The following is a 21,063-nucleotide window of genomic DNA, read 5'->3' as shown; positions in this document are numbered from 1 at the left end:
CGCATCATCATGTTTGCAACGGAATAATCCTTAAATTTAATATACAATACAACAGCATGGTATATGGATGGAAATTTTGCCATGTCCCCCAAAAAATTTTCTACAATTATATATCGTTAGAATATCAATAAACAATATTTTTATCACGGCTGTTTATTGTGTACTACAAAAAATCAGAGGATGCTTTTACAATTTTTGTCAAAGTACTCACAGGAAAATACAAAAGCTAGGTCTGGAAAGCCAATACAGAACCGATAAAGCCCTAGGCTTTTTTTGTGGCATGATTGACGGCTTTATGTGATATGGGCGATTCAATGGCATTCCTGAGATTGGTGACTACGACCAATGGTTAAGATATTTATTTCGATAAAAATTATGTCAATGGAGTATCAAGAGAGGTTTCAAGAAACAATTCTCATTCCCAGACACGTCGAATTGGGCCTTGATTTCCTCCAGAAACTTGAAACGTGAATAACACTTTATCCGACGATGAACGCACAAATAATCAATGCGAAGTTTGGAATTATCGTTTTTATAATCTGGTAGGGAACAAGCACCCATCAATCTGGGTATTGATTAAAAAAATGAAATGTGAGGTGGCTGCCGATGTAACCAAACTTGAACGATGGCATGTAGGCAGTTGGACATCGAAAACAAAATTGTAGAGTTTCAATACACAGATTCGGTCAAAGACTTTGCGAGTAATACCATGATGGGGTGCGAAGCCTTCCAGATTTTATGAGGGCAATTTCCTTCAATATACGATGACTGATATTATTATTGAAAATTTTTAAATTTGTATATATATAATATTGATTTTTAATAAAATAAACAGATCATATTTCAAATTTTGTCTAATTAATATAGTAATTAAGGATGGATAATGTATTTATTACTAAAGAAAATAATTTATACTATAATAAGTAATACATGGGTTATTTTACTGATGTATTTTTTTGTCCCTGTACCAATTTGAACTTCAGCAATTTTTTAAGCAGGGTATATGAGATCTACAATATTTTTTTTCTAAAATACTAATAGATCTATACCTTATTAAATCCAAATAAAAATATAACTATATAATTATGTCTTTAAGTAAATTCGAAAAAAAAATTTTTTCCGGGGGTTTTTTCAGGGTCTCATAATAATTATATGCCTTTCTATTTTTTTAAAATAATCAATCAAATATAAAAACAATATTGTTAGGAAAAAATAAATTATATTTTAGAAATATAAACAAGAGTTATTAATAACCTACTCCATATTTATAATATAATTACACATATTTCCATTAAAATAGAATTTTTAATATATAAGATTATTATATATTATATTAAATTTATAATTATAATTTATATTATATATATATATATGTAAATCAAGAATTACAAAATTCACTTGTTTCAAAGCTAATGGTTTAGCCTCAAATTATTTATATATTTTACAATAACAACATCTATAATTTTATATTTAAATAAATATATGTGCTTCTTTTATTATACTATTATAAATAATATATATTCATTTAAATAAAAGTACTCTTTATTAAATTATCGTTTATAATATTAAATTTAAATTACTTAATTAATTCTTATAAATAATGTAAATTAGTTCATTACTTGTTAAAAAATTTTATATAATAAATACTACACCATCTATATATGATAGTATTTAGGCGGTGTTCATAATTAAATAAAATATCTTTTTAAAAGCATATAAACATTTCTAAAATAAATTAAAAATATTTTTAAAGTTTCGTAAATTTTTAATTTTTTTTATCAAAAACATTTTTTAAATATAATTTTACGATAATTGTTTTATAAGTGTCAAATAATTATTATAAGAATTTTAAATAATTAAAACGATATTTCAAAAATCACTCTTTATTTTTTAAATAATGAGGTAAAATTTAAATTGATTATATAAATAACTATGTTGTTTATTGTTTTATTATGATCTAAACTAAAAGAATTATAGATTTTGCTTGAAAAAGAAAACGATTTTTTATTAAAATTATAATACAATTTCTTCTAAATATTTTTCTTTACTATATTTGTATTATTTATTTATTTTCTAAGTTGAGAACGGTATTAGATTTTATTAAAAACATTTTTTAAATATATTTCAGTTAAAATTTTTGATAATTGTTTTATAAATATTATAAGATTTTTAGATGTTTTTAAAAACGCCATTTCAAAAATCACTCATTTATTTTTTTAGCTAATGAGGGTAATTTATTTATATATTATTTTAAATGGATAGAAAATATACTATTATTTTATTTTAACAATTAATAAGTAAATGATTAGAACTCTTTAAATTATATTAGCAGATTTTCTTATATATTTATTGTGTTATTTAATAACATAACAGATAATTTATGTTGAAAAAATGAAATTATTCTATACTCAGATACTCGCAAGAAATCTGAATTAATTTTTTAGAGTTATAAGGTATTGAATAAAATTGAATATTGTAAGTAATATTAACTAGTGTTATATTAATTTTTTAAATATTTTCATTCAAAATATTTTGCTTCATATAATTATGTTTTGCATTATTTTGTCGATCGTTTTACTGCAAATTCGAAAAATAATTTTTTTGATCCCAATCTGACAGGTGTGCCATAGCTTAAATTCTCAAAAATAGAATTAAAAGTCATTACATCCTATACCTTTCCATATATCCAGATATATTTAAACTTTAAAAATGCAAATTTTATTATTCTTTTTGACTTACAATATATCTACTGGTGTGGTTTGAGGTTTAATTAGATGGGGCTAACAAATGTAAAAATTTTAAAAAAAATTACCTTCAATTCTCAATAATTGACACTCATCTAGATGCAGTCAAATCGTCAGGCACTTTGGATACTGTTGTAAAAATAAAACTTGATTTGTTGAAAAAAAAACAAATTTCATTATTTCTATACGGATATTGTTTATTGTTTTATTATGATCAACTAAAAGAATTTAACATTTTGCCTAAATATGGAAATGATTTTACGTTAAAATTATAATACAATTTGATCTAAATATATCTTTGTATAATAACAATGATTATATTGGATGAATTTCTGATAAACATATAGTATTAAATATTAAATATTTTGTTTTTTAAAATTTTTTATAAGATGAACAAGATATATTATTTTAATCCTATCCAATTTAAGTCGATTTAAAAAAAATGCTAAATTAAAATTTTAGCTAGAATATGAAAGCCTTGCGATTCTATTATCTATAAGCAAAATCTCCAGATTTAGATAATATTACTTTGGTTAATGGACCTTTTTAACAAAACTAAGAATGTTCTCCTTTTAAAACTTTATTTTTGCCACAATATAAAACGTTCTAAGTACGTTATTATAAAAAAAAATAAAAAAAAAAAGTAAATATAATTTTTTTTTCAAAAGGACAACAAAAATTAATGACTTTATATATCTGTGATTTACTAAATATCATATTTTTTTCAATAATTGCGATTTAATATTATCAATTTATTAATGATATATCCTCTATATAAATATACTCAATCTCATTTACGTTTTCTTCCAACATATTAGACTGTTAAAATTATAAAACGAATGTTTTTAAAAATATTTTTAAACTGTATCAAAAATATTAAAAAATAAAAATTTGCATTTTTAAAACTTTATTGAATAAGAAAAAAATATGTATTTTTTTTTAATATAATTTAAAAAAATTTCCAAAAAAGTAATTCTAGAAGATTTTAAAAATTTAAACAATTTAACATATAATTTTAAAATTTCTCAACATTTCGAGACTTATGCGAATTTTTAAAATAGATTTTGGAAATAACCTTAATTAATATTTTATCTTTTCTTAAAATTAAATGATTTTTAAGAATTTCGCTTATAAAAATATATCTAAAAAGAGAATGGCTTAAGGATTTTTATGAAGAACATATATAATTGAGACTCTCTGGTGGATAAAAGTTTACATAATCTGAACAACTTGCTCAGTAATTTCTTTAAAATAAATACTAATCTTAATTATCTGTTCGCTTACCTTGTTTTCCTTAAAAATTTACTTAATTTATTACTATATAAGGTTACAACTAACAGTTAAATTTGAATATTTTTTAAATATAAATATTTTTTTGCTTTGATCTGACTAAGATACCACACTGAAATAATGTTTTAAATAGTTTAAAGTAAATTTTTTTGACATTTCGCAAGGCAGCAATTATCAAATAAAGTTTTTAAATATATATATAATATAAATTATATAAAATTTTATTAATAAAATAAATTAAAATTTTTTTTTATTTACTCTATGTAGCTATATAAAATGTTAAACAAAAATTATCGGAAATATTTAGAGTGGAAGGTGTTCATTTACTACGCATTAGGCTATTCAAAAGCGAATGTAAATCTAATAGTATATTTAATTCGTTTAAAAGAGTCGAGTTACTATTAGTATTCGTGTGAATAATGAAATTTGTTATATTTGAATTCAACTCGGATGTTTCTATCTTAAAAAATATGAAATATTTTAATTTTACATCTGATGTTAAACAGAAAATAATAATTTAATAATCTGATGATATAAAGTATATGATAGGGTATAAAGAGAAATGACTGCCAAATATTTATTACTTATAAATTGAATATTCGCATCTATTATTTGAACAATTTAGAATAAAAAAGGGATTATCTATTTATATTTCCAATTTTCGAGTTTATAATTATAAATTTTCTTGACGGTTCTTATTTTATTTTAATTAATAAATTTTTTTTTGAATTTTTAGCAGATATTATTGAGAATCCTTCTGCCGAAGAAGTGCAAGGTTTCTTTTTTATTTAACAAAAATGCATATTAAACCATTAATCATAAAACTAAAAGTCTACATTAGGCAAGTTTTTCACTTGATGGCCCAAGTTCGCCTTCTCCTTACTTCGATTAGGCGTACACGGGTTTTTAAAATATTTTCACCATTAGACCGGTGGCGGGCGGGAAAGAAAATTTTTTAAAGTAATTGGCGGGCCTGGGCGAGTAAATTATTGAAATATTTCAGGCAAAATAAGCACAAAAGATATCAATTTATTAGAAATAATAGATAGCAGGCGTAGGGTAAAATAAAATTTATAGTAAATAGGCGAGCGGGCGGGTAACCTTTCTTAAAACAATTGTAAGTGAACGGGTGGGGGGGGGGGTTAAACTACAAAATTTTTATTTAAAAACCCGCTTATAATAGACCTCTAGGTCACATTTTATCTAGCTGATGAAAATTTTTGTTCAAATTTTATTAATTTTAGTCTAACATAGAAATCATAAAAAATCGGCACTTAAAAATTATCCTAAATAGGAAATTTAAACCGTTAATTATCTTCAATGACAATTAGGGGTATAAAATATGATAAAATGATATTATTATAAAAATTCGAAATATGATAGATAATTTCAAAATTTATTTACATGTTTTATATTTATAAGATGCAATGTTGTCAATTAATATGTTTTGGTATTTGACACATGTTACATATATAAATTTATATCTTGTTTGACTATGGTAAAACTTAAACGTCACCGTTTGTTATAATATGTAACAAAATAACTATAGTATTTTCAGGTTTTTCACTTAGTGAGAAAAATTGACTACTTAATAATTATTTAAAATAACTTGAATATTCTAACAAATTTTGAATAAAAGGGATTATTCTAATATTTATTCCAGATTTTTGAGTTAACTATAAATTATCGAAACGGCTCTAATTTTATTTTTATTATTTTTTATAATTTTAGCAGATATTATTGAGAATTCTTCTCCTGAAGAAATTGAAGGTTATTTTTTATAGACTTTTATATTTGTTATAACAAATTTATATCTAATTATTGAGTCAATAAATGTACATGATAACTGCAAGGCATCAGATTTATAATATCAGAATGCAAGATTATTTTAAAATATCATCAATGATGCTTATATTTTGGAAACATGTAATTAAATTTATTTTATAATTTAAATTATCATAATGTAATTTATTTTAAAAAAATTTGAAAATTCAAATCCATATTTTATGATTATAATTTTTTGTTTAAATTAATATTTTTAATATATATTATATGTTATATCAAATGTTTAATAACAATCAGTTAATGATCATTATCATGGATGATATCGTTTATTATATGTTTACCAACAATTACAATATTGGAGAAAAAACTTTATCACCAAGGTGCAGAGGAATAGAATTACCTTTGTGAGTGCTAATAAATTAACTCTTAATTTATTATTAAGAATATTACATTATTAAGAATAATATTGTGTTATTAATATTAATTAATACGTGCCGGAGTTGACCAGATGACACGTATCTGAAGTCATTATATATCAAGAAACTAGAAAGATCTGTTTTATATCTATATATATTCAACAGGACTGTAAGTTAGTATAAGTTATTACTTACTCCAAATGGGTGGAAAAAGATTTATTGAAGTTTACTTCGAATATATGGAAGTTTATTATTTCGGATTCTAAGTAATATTAAAAAAATAATAATTTTTTGGAAATGATAGAATACAAAAAAATTATGTTTTTATTTCAGACAGCACTAAATTAAAGAATATTAACAAAATTATATTCGAATAATATATTGAAAAAGTTTAATAAATCTTAGATAAGATTATCCAAATTATATCATTAAATATATTGCCGTTAATTTTAATCTAGTTTTTATTCAGATAATTATTTACTAATGTTTATTAAGTAAAACGGTAGAGTCATTGTTAAATTTATAGTATGGAAATTTGTTACCCGAGTACTCATTTTATTTTAACTTTAATAATGGGAAAAGGAAGAAAGTTTATATCGCATTTAAACCACTAAGTTGTTTTTTATAAAATAAGTTTTAAATCACAAAAATTTCATAAATTTTGCACGATATTTAATTAAAGCCCACCTTCAGGCATGAAATAATAATCAATTAAATAAAAAGATCACAATAATATTTGTTGAATAAAATATGTTAGATGAAGTAGAATTTATGGTCATGATTTTGTTTTTTTTCATTTAGGGAATAAAAAATTTAATGTCGATGACTCATCCCTCATTATTTAAAATGGTATTTATCAAGGTTTTATTCATAAAATTTTCGACTCTAAAATTAATATAGATAATCTGATATTAATTATTAAATATTAGGGGAAGATGTCGTTGGTAAGATTATTTATTACTAAAAATTTAAATTATAATGTTTTAATTAAAAGGATTATCTTAATTAAGAGTATTAAAATGGAAAAAAGATGATTGGAATATAGAATGTAATCTAAATGAAAAATATATATAAAAAAGAAAGAAAAATTCACGAAAGAAATAAAAATATAGCTAATAATATATTCCCCATTATAAAAATATGGCCTTAAAGATATTTTTCTATATTTTTATCAAATTACTTTTATATGTTTGAATAAATTTTTGTGATATATATTTAAGGCCATTTTTAAACATAAAGTTAGATTTATTTCTTACTTTGAATTTTTATTTGTAAATATATAATTGTTTATATTTCAATAAATATATTTAAATTCTATATTAATAAATGTAAAATATCAATATTTCAATAACAACATATTTAGTGTTGTTAAACAACTAGATTTGAGCTTATTTTTAACCGTTAGCTAAATATTATTGCCAGAAAAATATTTCCTAAGTCTAGAGATTAAATAATAGATTATCAAACCTCTCTGCCATTTATCTTCGAAATCTTAAAACCCCTTCTTGTAAATATTTAAATACTAGTTATGATATGAAATGATATTACTAAAATTTATAGTAAATGTTTATTCGAAAAAAATTATTTTAATCGAAATAAAATAATTAATAATTTTTTTAAAAAAACAAGATATAGAAGAATCTGCTGTCGGTAATAATATTGTTAATATAGATGTAGAAACAGGGTTGCCATGACTATCAAATTGACTAAAATCGTATAAATATCATACTCAACTCTACTGCCACAATTTTTAAATTTACGTTCCATAAAAACTTACATCAAATCTTACACATTCTTAATATTTTACACAAATTTTTTGAGATAAAAATATTATATCTTAAGCCAAAATTAAAATTTCAAAATCTAGTAATTCAAATATCTCTTTCTATCGAATTACCAATTTATTATGTTTTGTCTTATAATCAATAAATGTAGCATAATATTTTAACTAATTTGTATAAATTTAAATGAAAATAATAAAAAGGAAAAAATCCTACCTATATTTTTTATAAAAAATTGATAAATAATTCAGTATTTAATATTATTTTTAGTCTCGGAAACAGTTTTTTTTTTAACCCGGAATAAGGCCTGGAAGATGGAGTTTAGGAGACAACCCCCAAAATATTTATTTTATGAAAATCTATCACAATTTACCTGGCAACCCTATATATAGACGTAAAAAAATTTTTAAAGAAATTAATTAAGAATAAAAGAATATTTTTCTAAAAAAAATTATTTTATCAAGAAGCGGAAGAGACTGTTCAGGGTAAGAAAATTTATTTTGAAGCTAATTAATTTTGTATATATATCGTCGTTTACAGAATATAAAATATTAATACAGTTCTGAATCAGTTAATTTTATATCTACTGAGATTTTTTTACATAAATTCGACATTGTAAATTTAAGACAATTTCCCTGAACCTTTGAACTACTTTTTTTTGCATTAGTAATAATTAAATATTGTGTAGATTTTTTTAATAGAAATTAAAGTATAAAATAATCGTTTGAAATCTATGGGTAACTCTACACATGCAAAAATATATTTCTTAACATTAAATTTAAAAATCGTTCATCAGAGATTCAGAATTATGGATTTCTGGCAAAATATCTTTAATAAAAATAAATACATATAAAAAATATGAGAAAGAAACATCAACAAAATAAATTTTATAGATTCGTTGATTTATATTTATGATTATTAATTATATTTATATTTATGATATCCAATTATAAAGTATAGATAAAAAGCTTTATATTCTATTACCACTATTATTGCAACTTCAAATATAAATTTTATCAGAGCCCCCAATCCTCACAAATAATTTTTTGATATATTAAATAAAATATAAAAATTATATATAATTATGTATTAACTAGTAATAAAGGTTAAGAAAGAAAATATATTTTGATCTTTAATTTTCCTAATATAAATTTTACTTAAAAAAAACAAAGGTTGTATGTTTCAAAAAAACATTAATAATTTAAAAATATTAACATATAAATGGGGTCATATTTTCTTTCATATTATCTTATAAATAAGGGAAGCATTAGGATTGTTTGCATCTTTTAATTGACACTAATCATTATCTATATTATTGGCGTTAATGTTAAAGAATATAAAAAAAATAATTTTTTAAATATTTAGGTGCATAGATGACCTTATTTGTTATGTATTAAATTGTTTATTTTGTTATTTTTATATTTTTTGTAAGAATTTTATTTTCATATTAGATTTATTATATGAATTTGAAAAAATATTGTGATTTAATCGAATAAAAATAAAAATATATTTCAAGAATTGCTTCTAATAATACATATCACTACCTAAATCTTTATTTAATTCTAATTTATTCGAAGAAATTAAATTCAACTAAATAAAAATATAATTCCTTATAATAATATAAATAATCAATTTACGAAATTTTTTAAAAACAATGCAAAACACGAGATTATAAAAAAGGATAATTTTATAGAAAATTGTTAATATTAAGCAATGAAATTGATCATAAAATATTAGTTTATATTTACTTTTAATATTAATTGGTAACACCTAAATTTAAAAATATTAAAAATATGTAAGCGCCGTAGTTATTGCGACGAATTATACAAAATAAGACGTATTTTTGTATTTTCCGCAGCGAATTACCATTATTGGATTATTTTTTTATAGCTCTAAAGAGACCTTGTTAAAGTTAAAGAGAGGTGTGCAAGCACAGTTGTTGAGTATAAACTTTGTTCACTTGAGATAAATCTTGACTAGAAGGAAAAAGTGGTTACCTTCATGTATAATGTAAGTGTTTTTAAAAAATCTGAAATGTATATTTCAAGATGATATTTGATTTTAAGAAATATACAGAGTTGTATTATTATTTTGATAATTAAAAATTAAACTGATATTTTTCATTTATAACAAAAATTTATTAACAAATTGCAACAAAAGTTGCTCCGAGTAAGAATATTTATCTTATAAAATTAAATTCATACCTTTAATAATATATATTTCTTAAAAAAAATGAGGATGATATACATTTATTATATTAACCATTGTTTTAATTTTATATATCTTTTTATTAATAAGTTATAGAAGAAGAAGCTGTACCAGGTAGGAATATCAAGTTTTATATTTAAAAAAAAATGGATGTTATAAATTAAAGAAATATTCTAGCCCAATATTAAAGTTTAAACTTAACACCCAGAACATCTATATTGAAATAACTTAAAAAAATATTATATTTTTTATTCAATATAATTTACTTTAGAAAATATATATTATTTGTATTTTAAACAGAAATTAATAATAAAAAAATATTTTAATATATATTATTTTAATATATAAGTAAAACATAAATAATTTTGCTTAAATAGACGTAAAAAATCGAAATAATATTTATATAAATTAAAAAAACCTTTGATATATCATTTTAGTAGTTTTTTATTGCAAATTTTATAAATACATTCACAATAATATTATATATATATTTTTTTCTATTAAGAAGTGGCGGTTGAAGGAATTGCTCTAGGTAATAATATTTATTCTATAAATGTTTCTTAGTCATCTAATAAAAACTTCATTTGAACTCGCCCATTTACTTTTTTCTTTGTCGATAAATTCTTTTAAAAAAATTGAGAAGATATCTAAAAAATGATAAAGAAAATAATGATACGTTGAAGAATAGTTTTTTATATACGATGTCATAATATCCATATGAAAATAAAAGAAAAGAAAAGATAGAGAAAAATCTTTTTTAGAATAATTTCTTATTTATAAAATATTATGAAGTATATTATGGCCCAATTATTGTCAAATCTTTTTACACCATCTACCGGATAGCTTCGATCTCCCCTATAACTGTTAAACTAAATATTTGTGCATTTGTTAATCACATATTTTTCGAACTGTAACTATGAATGCAATGTTTATTTCAAAATAGTTGTCTGCAGGTTATTTTAAATATCAGTAAAAATGAGTAAAAAGAATGATAAACATAAGATGGAAATCCTATGAGGTTGGGAAATAAGAATTTCAGGATTTCTATATGCAATATTTGTGGTGTGAGGTTGGGAAATAGGGATAACAAGGCAGTTATCATTCGTATGAAACAATCAGCAATTTTAATGCTGATTTTGTCTAATCACTTTTACATGAGCGGAAACAGAACAAGATAAGGTCTAACAAATACTGACTAGCCTGATTTAGCTCTAAATAGAGTTAAACGAAGGAATCGGATATATAGTTTATCTCTATATATTAAAAGTGGATATATAAAATCAGAGAATCTGGGGAAAATTTAATGGGTCGGAAAGTTCCATAATATGTAAATATATAGAATGAGTATAATTGTAATATATCTGATTAGGGATAATTTATACCTTCTATAAAAACTACTGTAAACAATTTAATTTTGCAATAATTTATTAATATAATTTATATTATAAAACATAAGTTATATTGTCGTTATTTGTTAAATAATTATGGTATACATATTTCATGTATCAATTAAATTATATTAAAATTATTGCATCGAATAAACGTAGTATTTTAAATGTTTAATAAAACTTGTTTTGTATAAAATTTGCTTTAAATAAATTGAACTTAATATCCTCAATTTTTTATCATAAGATTTAGTCGTATTTTAGATAATTGCGCGCAAAAATAAGTTATATTTTTTCTCAAAAATGGTAGATGAGTTCATTTATTTATAATGTTTTAGAGTCATCAGTTAGCGACTTTTCTTATCCCTGTATATTATCTAATAGTCCATCCTTTATATATAAAGTAAAACTCTGATAGCGTTCCTAGATTAATCGTTTCACTGCTTTTACAATTTAAAATTCTCGGATCAATAAATCTTATACAATTAAATATATGCTGTTATAACCGCCATTTAAAATTTAAAGATTATTCATTCTTGAGAAAAAATATTAAATTGAGATTTAAACAAAATATTATATCTGGCGAATATTTGGATAAAACTTTGTTGAGCTTTTTTGCGGAGAAGAATTTAATTATTTTTAGGATTTGATTTAATAAAATAATTTAAACCTAATGGATTAATGAAATTTGTTTAATCTAAATAAAAAAAAATTTGGTATTTCATCAAAAATTTACCGAATTCACTTTCAAAATATTTTTCATCTTGAAACGAAAAATATTACATATTATGGAAAACAAGTTATTTTTTGTATTTAGAAGTTTTTAAATTTTATTTTAACTCGGGAAAAAATAAAAAAAATTTTCTTATAATATTTCTTCATATGGAAAATATAATTTACCAACAATTTATAACAAATTTTTATTAACTCAAAATTATACTATTTATAATTATTGTAAATATAGTGTCCTAATATTTTGTTACAAATTTTTCAATCTCCAGCTTCTACATTAAGAGGACAGGGAGGTAGGTGCAGTTCCAATTATTTTAAGAGAGTAAGGGATAGTCATAAAGGAGCAGGCTAATGTTTTGGGTGATATATTTATAAAGGCATAAAATTTTAAATTATTTTATTATTTAGATTTATTACAATTATATATTGCTACACCAAATCTATATACTACATACATTCATAAACATTATTTTTCCAACAAAAATTATTATTTTAAATATAATTTATTAGGGTAAAACATACTATCAGCAAACTAAAATTCATGCAAAAAATAATCTCTAATTATGCATGTAAGAATTGTAAGAAGGCCCTAAACTGTAAGAAATGTAAGAAGGCCCAAGAATTCTGCAAACTAAATATTTTATTCCTGTTTTGAATTTTACAACATAAAAATTATAATTATCAATAAACGCCGATTTTTACAAAATATTATATATTTCTCTTTAACATTATTATCAATTATATTTATATAATAAATAAATATTTATTATAATACAACAATGCGTTCATCGTAAATGAGGGGAATAGTACACTTAATGCACACTAACAATTTTTTGATAGGTATAGCTAAATCTGTTTTTAATTTTTGAAATAGAGGAATTAAGTAAAATTATATTATTATTACAATCTATAATATGATCATTTTTAGTTACTTTAAATATTTTTCAAAAAATAATTATTTATTTAAGAATTTTTTTTAAATTTTATTTTGTGAAATTATATTCCAGAAGCATGTGTAAAATAACCTTATAAATATTAGACAATTGTAAGATAGTACCCACATTGAGAAGATTTGTAAATATGGCCTGATTGCTAAGAACATTTAGAACTTTATAAAATGTTCATTTCAAATATTTTTTTTACAATTTTAGTTATTATATAAAAGTAAGATCAATAATTAAAAATTTTAGTAGTGTATATTAACCGATTTACCGATAAATATATCTTCTTCACAGTATTTTGATCGATTTATTAATAGATATATTTTTATTACCATTACTTTAATTGTATTAACAGTAATGAAATACAATATTATAATTTATATTTAATTTATTATCTATAAATATTTAGATTTTTTTATATGAAAATAAAAATTATGGTCATTATAAAATATTTAAAATTGACGCAAAATTCATTAAATTGGGATATTATTTTTAACCATATTATTAAATAACAATAATAATTAAACAATGAAGATTATTTTTTCCGATAATTTTAGTACTTACCCTAAGAATTTAAGACATTTTTGCAGTTGACTCTTAATTCATTTATAATTTATATAAAATAAATTTATGGACAAACTAATATATATAATGCTAAGTTCATATTTCAAATGTTCTATACAAAATTTTCTAACAATTTTAAAAGTAAATATATACACGAATACGTCTCTACTAAAGATATATTTTTAGAATTTAAAAAATTCGCCCAATATGATTTAAAGTTTAAAAAAATAGTAAGTCATATAATATCTTTATTGCTTCCTTCTTTCCCTCTTTTCAAAATTAATAATATTGATTATTAATGTTCAAGCTAAATATATCTTACATAATTTAATTCGTAAAATATTTTATATATATTAAGGGCCTCTACCAAGGAAATCAAAAAATCATACATATTTTTAACAATATACCATATTTAATTTTTTATTTGGTGATGGATTTAATGGCCTTATTTGTATTCATATATAATATAAAATTTTATTCCTATGTAAACATTCATTTAGTAATTAATTTTATATTAATGGGAACTTTATCAAATTTATTACATATTTTACTAAAATCTAAATAATATTATTTGTCATTTATTATCAGATGTTAGCCTAAATCTAAATGGTTTAACTTCTGTTTATTGATCAACTCTAATTTGAGTCTTTACGGATCTTCATTTCTAAGAAAATGAATACTAAATCTGTTGATATAGCCGAGAAATAAAATATTCTAAATTAATAAATAATATATTTTTTTAAATGTTTCTCTTCTCTTGGATTTTAATCAAAATAATATGAGTACTATAATAAGAGCCCTTACATCATAACTCAAGAAATATAAAAAATATTCTAATCACTATCTTAAAATATAAATATTAGCGTATTATTTTTGTAGTAAATTAGAGTCTCCGATTACATTTTTAGAGAATAAGCCTTTTTTATTATTATTATAGATAGAAAGAATGAAATAAAGAAACAAATGGATGGTCACTAATGCTGCATCCCCCTATCATCAAACAGGTTGCGAAAGGGCTGTTAGGGGGTTCATGCATGCTCTATAATTGTGGCACTGGCTTAAAATCTAACCCATGGTATTTTTCTTAATTGCCTGTGTTATTGATATACACTGTGTTCCAACTCCATATTCCTAACATAAGATATGTCAGCTCTTCTGACCAAATATTTAAGATATTCCAATAAGTTAGACAGAAATTTCAAAACCACACCCTAACCCTAACTATTTTGCTAATTTTTTAGATTTGAAAGTTTTACTATTTGCAACGTAGAAAATTAGTAGGTTTTAAAATTAAATCCTTTATAAATCTTTAAAATAATTTATCTTAGAAAATTTGGTAAAAGAAAATTTAAACGGTGTTATGATCATATGTGTAATTATTATAGTATCCCATCGGGGGTTAAAATAAATCAATTACTCATGAGAGATATTTTGTGAACTCTAAATTGACCTGAACCGAATACTGATCTCAGGATTGGGTTATTCCGTTCAGCGTCTACATGGCCGTGGAGGGTAGGAGAAAAATGCCTTCAAAATATATTGGCATTTTTGGGGGTATGTATTGATTTTTGGGGGTTGATATTGTATTTTTGGGGGTAGGCATTAATTTTTTTGGGGTATAATTTTTGATTTGAATTATAATCTTTTTAAATCCATTAAATGATACGATTATGATGGTTATCGTTGATTTTCTGACAAATGTCAATTAAAGTAAAAATATTTTTCAATTAATAAATAATATATACTTTCTTTGTGAACCATTTTCATTTACCATTTTATCAAGTTAATATTTACACATTTCCTATTTGGTAATTTTCTTAGAGGTTAATATATTTATATTATGTTTTTTAATAAATTTATAGATTTTTTTATCAAGGATAAAATTTGGAGGTATTTTTAGTCATGCTTAAAAACATAGACCAACAAGCAAAGAATAATAAACATAATATGTAAAAAATAATTAAATATTTCTTTTTTGATGCCAAGTAACAGAACCTTATTTAAGGTGAAATATGATTATATTAATTGTAAAACTTCTAAAATAAGTAGTGACAAGATACATGAACATTATAAACATAAACATCCTCATGTAAAGCCAGCTGATATGAAATTCCTAAGTCCAATACATTTTGGACTCAACTTGGAGTAAATAATTGGAAAAACATTAAGCGTGACTTAGAGAGACACGAACATCTTCTCTTCATAAAGATTGTGAATATGAAAACATGACTTGGCTTGTAAATAAGCGCATTCAAGATCATTTGCTATCAAATAAGCTTGATATAATCATGGAAAATCGTAATATAGTTCATAATATTATCGATGCCATTATGTACCTTATAAAATGTAATATAGCCTTTTGGGATTCTAATTCGAATGAAGGTAATTTTATGTGCCTTATAAAATTAATGGCAAAAACGTTTCCAACTTTACGTGCATACATGGAAAAAAAAATCAGATAAAATTTTGAGACCTTATATAAATTTGCTGTCATATGGACACGTGAAAAAAATAACTGAAATTATTAAGATAAAAATAACAAAAAGCTTTATTCAAAAAATTAAGGAGAATCGTGCCTATAGCATCATATTAGATGGAACATATGATGTGTCTAAAAAAGAATAGCATAGCGTTGCTTGTACGGTATATAGAAGATGATCTGCATCATCCTGTAGAAAGAATCATACATGTTTTTACAACATCAGAAACCAGTGGGGAAAATATAAAGAAACAATGTTTTTTCTAAGTTTAATGATCTTGGTCTTCCTCTTGATTATTTGGTTGGACAAAGTATGGATGGTGCAGGGAATATGAGAGGAGTATACAATAGAATGCAGGCTTTAATATTGAAAGAGGCTCCAAAAGCCATCTATATTTGGTGCCATGCACATCGGCTAAATTTAGTAGTTGCTCATGTTTGTGGATGCAAAATTGAAATGAAAAAGACAATGGGGATATTGGGTGAGTTATATAATTTTATGAATGGAGTTAGACGTCAAGGTGTGTTTGTTAAATATCAAATGAGAAAGTCCAAGAAATCTCTTAAAAGAATTAAAAATACAACAAGGTATATAAAATATTTTTAATGAAACTTATATATTTTCAAAAATTGGTCATCATCCTACAAATCTGTAGAAATCTTTTTAGATGTTTATGAACATATTTTTGCATCATTAGTTGAATAAAAAAATTCTAATGACCCAAGCACCTCTTCCATTGCCGATGGATTATTATCCAGAATTAAGGATGCAAATTTTATATTAAGTCATTTTGAAAGAAATATTGAAATGTACACTTGAGGCTTGTAGTGGAATGCAGGCAGTTGGTAATGATTTTACTATGTTAAATTAATACAACATAAAAAAAATAAATTACAAAGACTAAAAGGTTAATATTAGTTACTATTTCTATAAATAATTTTAAAGTATGGGTAATGGAGACAATAACATTCCTTATCTACAGTTTTTTGAAAGAATAATTGTTTACTTATATTTGTGTACTTAATGAAATTGAAAGGTTATAAGTATAAATTTTAAGTAAATAAAGTTTTTTTTTTATATGGAGTTCAATTTTTTTTTTGAAATGTAAATATTTAAAGCATTGTTAGAATAATTAATATAATATATTATAAAACCTTTATTAATATTAATAGGTATAGAATTTTTTTAGTAGAAGGTTTAAACAATTTTAAAATAAATCTGATAAACTCTTCATTTTCTTTAGATTTAAAATAAGGTAATAAAAGTTATAAAAAATAAGAATGGGAATCAACCTAATGATAATTTTGCACAAGGATCTAGCTGAAAGCTGAGCAAATAAGAGTTTGAGAGCGTTCTCTCAAAAGTTATTTAGGGATATTTTTTTTATATCTAGAATGCGGTTTTCATTGCCTGAGGAATTTTTATGTGATGTACAATTTAATTATGTGTGTAATAATCTATTAATTGTATTTCTGAATTCATTAGGGAATGGATCTCTTTTATATCCTTTAAACTGGTTTAAGGAAATAGATATCCATTTACACAAAACATTTGGGATGAAGATATTGTTAGTTATATATCCCTCTTCCGTGATTCGGTTGTTATCAATAGTTTCAAAACTTTAACAGGAATGAGGAAACACAAATGTGAAGCCATAGATTAGAAATTTTCCTGATTTTCAAGGGATTGTAGTCATCTGTTCTCAGAATTGAGTTATTAAAGGAAATTTTATTGCCAGTTTATGATAAGGGTGTTAATTTCCCCATTCTAATACAAACTTGTGCTGTTTTCCAATATATACCGTAGGACGGAAATGGGTTGATCTATTATATAAATTGAGATTAATTTCAGTTCTTATTATTTTCAATTATGATAGAATGATGCTAATCATTTGATCAAATTGCTAATGAAACAAATTAGTACCAATATTGGAGATCTCAATGAGAAGTTAGACGGATTTCCCTGAAGATCTATCCAATCTACTCAGCATTCACTACCTTCTCGGGTGTTCCTACTTTCTAATTTTTTTAAATATATTTATCCTTCTAAGGATCATTATTCTTTTAAATCATTCTATTAGTAATATTTATTTCCACCTACACATATATTTTTAACTTTGTTTCTTTAGTTATTTACTTTTTTATATAATATTTACCTTTTTAAAAATATTTATTACTATATTCTATTAATCGAAAGATTAGTAATCGCTTAATAATTGAAATTAATTGTATAAATTTATTTACTTATAAAATCAAAAGAACATTTTAAAATTTTATCGCCGAAAATTTTTAATTTTACAAACGAAAACCGCGAATCCATATTTCATAAATTAAAACTTCAAATAAAAATTTTTAAACATAATTATACTTGTTTTTTAGGTACATATTCAAATACTTATATGTTTTTATAAATAGTTATTATAATTTTTAAATATGAAATAAAGATAAATCCTTCTTTTAAAAAAAAGCTGTTAAAATTTTAAACGTTATATTATGAGAGATGAAAGGTTTTAAATAATTACAAGTAAAATGATGTTTTGTTTATAGATAAGAGTTAGAAGTTTTTTAAATAAAAATTTAAATATTCTTTGTTGTAAAAATAATTAACAATTTAATTAATACATTAAAACATTTCCTGAGATTTAATAATATAGAAATTAAGTTAGCAGGATTAGACATATTTAAATATCTAATTTTGGTTTACAGATAATTTAAAAAAATATATAATGTTGAACTTTAATATTTTCAAGTTTCTTGCTTTATGTAATAAAAATAATTCTTCAAATAGATATTTTAAAATAAGAACTATGCACAAAACCCAATAATATTCAAAAGTAAGTTATTGATACTAAATAATTCGGCCATCTTAAAAATCTCTGTGGAATAACGAATATATATTTTTTTTTAAGAAAGGTAAAAATTATATTTCATTTATAAGTTCCTTTTATATTATAAAAAATGTGATATTTTATCTTTAAAAATATACTTACAGAATTCAGCACTAAATTTAATAAATGAGTGATGCCAGAGAGAGTAAATTTTTAAAAAATATATAACTTACCAAACTGATAAAAATATTAACAGGCCAGGCACCTGGTTTAAAAATTTTTATCCGACAGCAGGCCTGAGTTTTGCAGACCTCTAATATATATGATAAATATTAATATTATAAAAAAAATTTGAACTCTTAGTTTTTATTAAATAATAACAAATTGTATACCTTTGTTTAAAAAATTAATATAATAAAAATTGTTTACCCTTTTTTAATTTAAATAAATATTAATAGAACGATTTATATTTCTAATCTAAAAAAATTAATTTTTGAATTTAAAATAAATATATATTATGAGGAATATATTACTCAAGCTTGATAATGGAAAAATATACGTCATAGCTATAAGTCTCTATTTGATTTTATTGACATGCCATGGAGAAATGGAGTGGAGAATGATATATCATGGACTAAAAAGTTAACATAATATAAACAAAATATTATACTAAATAGACTTAACTGAAATATATTTCTAATTTGGCTGAGTAAATATGAAAAAGTAATAAACAATTCCTACTTCATCTCGATTTTACATTCTGTTTTATCTCATATAAAATTATTCGTGATAGCTATGGTACTTATAATTTTTAATCTTAAATAAAAATATCAGTTTTACAATTTGAATTTTAAAAAAATTTGAGCTTTGACATAATGTACTTATTCTATATAAAGGGTTACACATCATTACTTTAGATTCAAATTCAATCATCTCAGGAAGGTTAATTTTTCTAGAATAATATATTATTCGTAATTCATAAGTGATGATCCGGAATAAATTAGCGATTTATAAATTTTCGAAAATACTTGTAAATGTATTTCAACTTCTTTGAATTCTTTTCCTAAATATTTAATATATTTAGGAAAAAATAAATATCTATTTATTTATGGATTTTAAAATTAAATTCAATCAATCAACTGTTTATAATTAATTCATTTTTTCTAAATAATCGAATTAAACGTTTAGATAAAATAAAATAAAAATATCTTGACTTCTCTATTAATCATCTCTCTAAATTAATAGGTACAAAATGGCTCGACATGTGTTTTAAATAAATAAGGTTAACGGTCCTATCATAACGGTTTTAGATTGATCGGCCAGACCGGACATGCAGTTAGCTATTAATTCAACATCTTTAGTCTGGACAAATCTTTTTAATTACTTATTACCCCGTTTAGCATATAAAAATTATTACGATTTATATTATTTATTACTAAGAGAGTATCATTCTAGTCTAAATCATAGCTTTTACTAATTTTCAATAAAAAAATAGCAAAAGTATATTTAAATTGTTTTATTTTTCATACTCCTAAATTGTGATATCTGATGAGAATATTAAAAAGCATTTTTAATAATCACGATCCAGAACCAAGGACTAATTTTTTTGTATCCGGCTTTGTATAGAAGTGGGCTAAGAAAAAAAATTAATTTTACAGGTCATAGCTAGTCTAAAATACACCCTATATTTCATAAACATAAACTACTCATAATATTTTAAAATTATATTTATTAATATTTAAATTGATTTTTTATACAAATTAAAAAATATTTAAACTAAATAGTCTGAAAATCTTAGACTAAATCTTATTGGAAAGGTTTCCCATATATAAAAACATATAATTTAAATTTTTTAACATAACTTCACAAATAATTTTTGAAAGGTGTAAATGTAATGGTAGAAGATAAAG

This window comes from Gordionus sp. m RMFG-2023, chromosome 2 (assembly GCF_954871325.1).
Source record: "Gordionus sp. m RMFG-2023 chromosome 2, tfGorSpeb1-WG-v2, whole genome shotgun sequence".
Classification (NCBI taxonomy): Eukaryota; Metazoa; Nematomorpha; class Gordioida; order Chordodea; family Parachordodidae; genus Gordionus; species Gordionus sp. m RMFG-2023.
The sequence above is the reverse complement of the archived record's forward strand: the minus strand, read 5'-3'. Positions refer to the sequence as shown.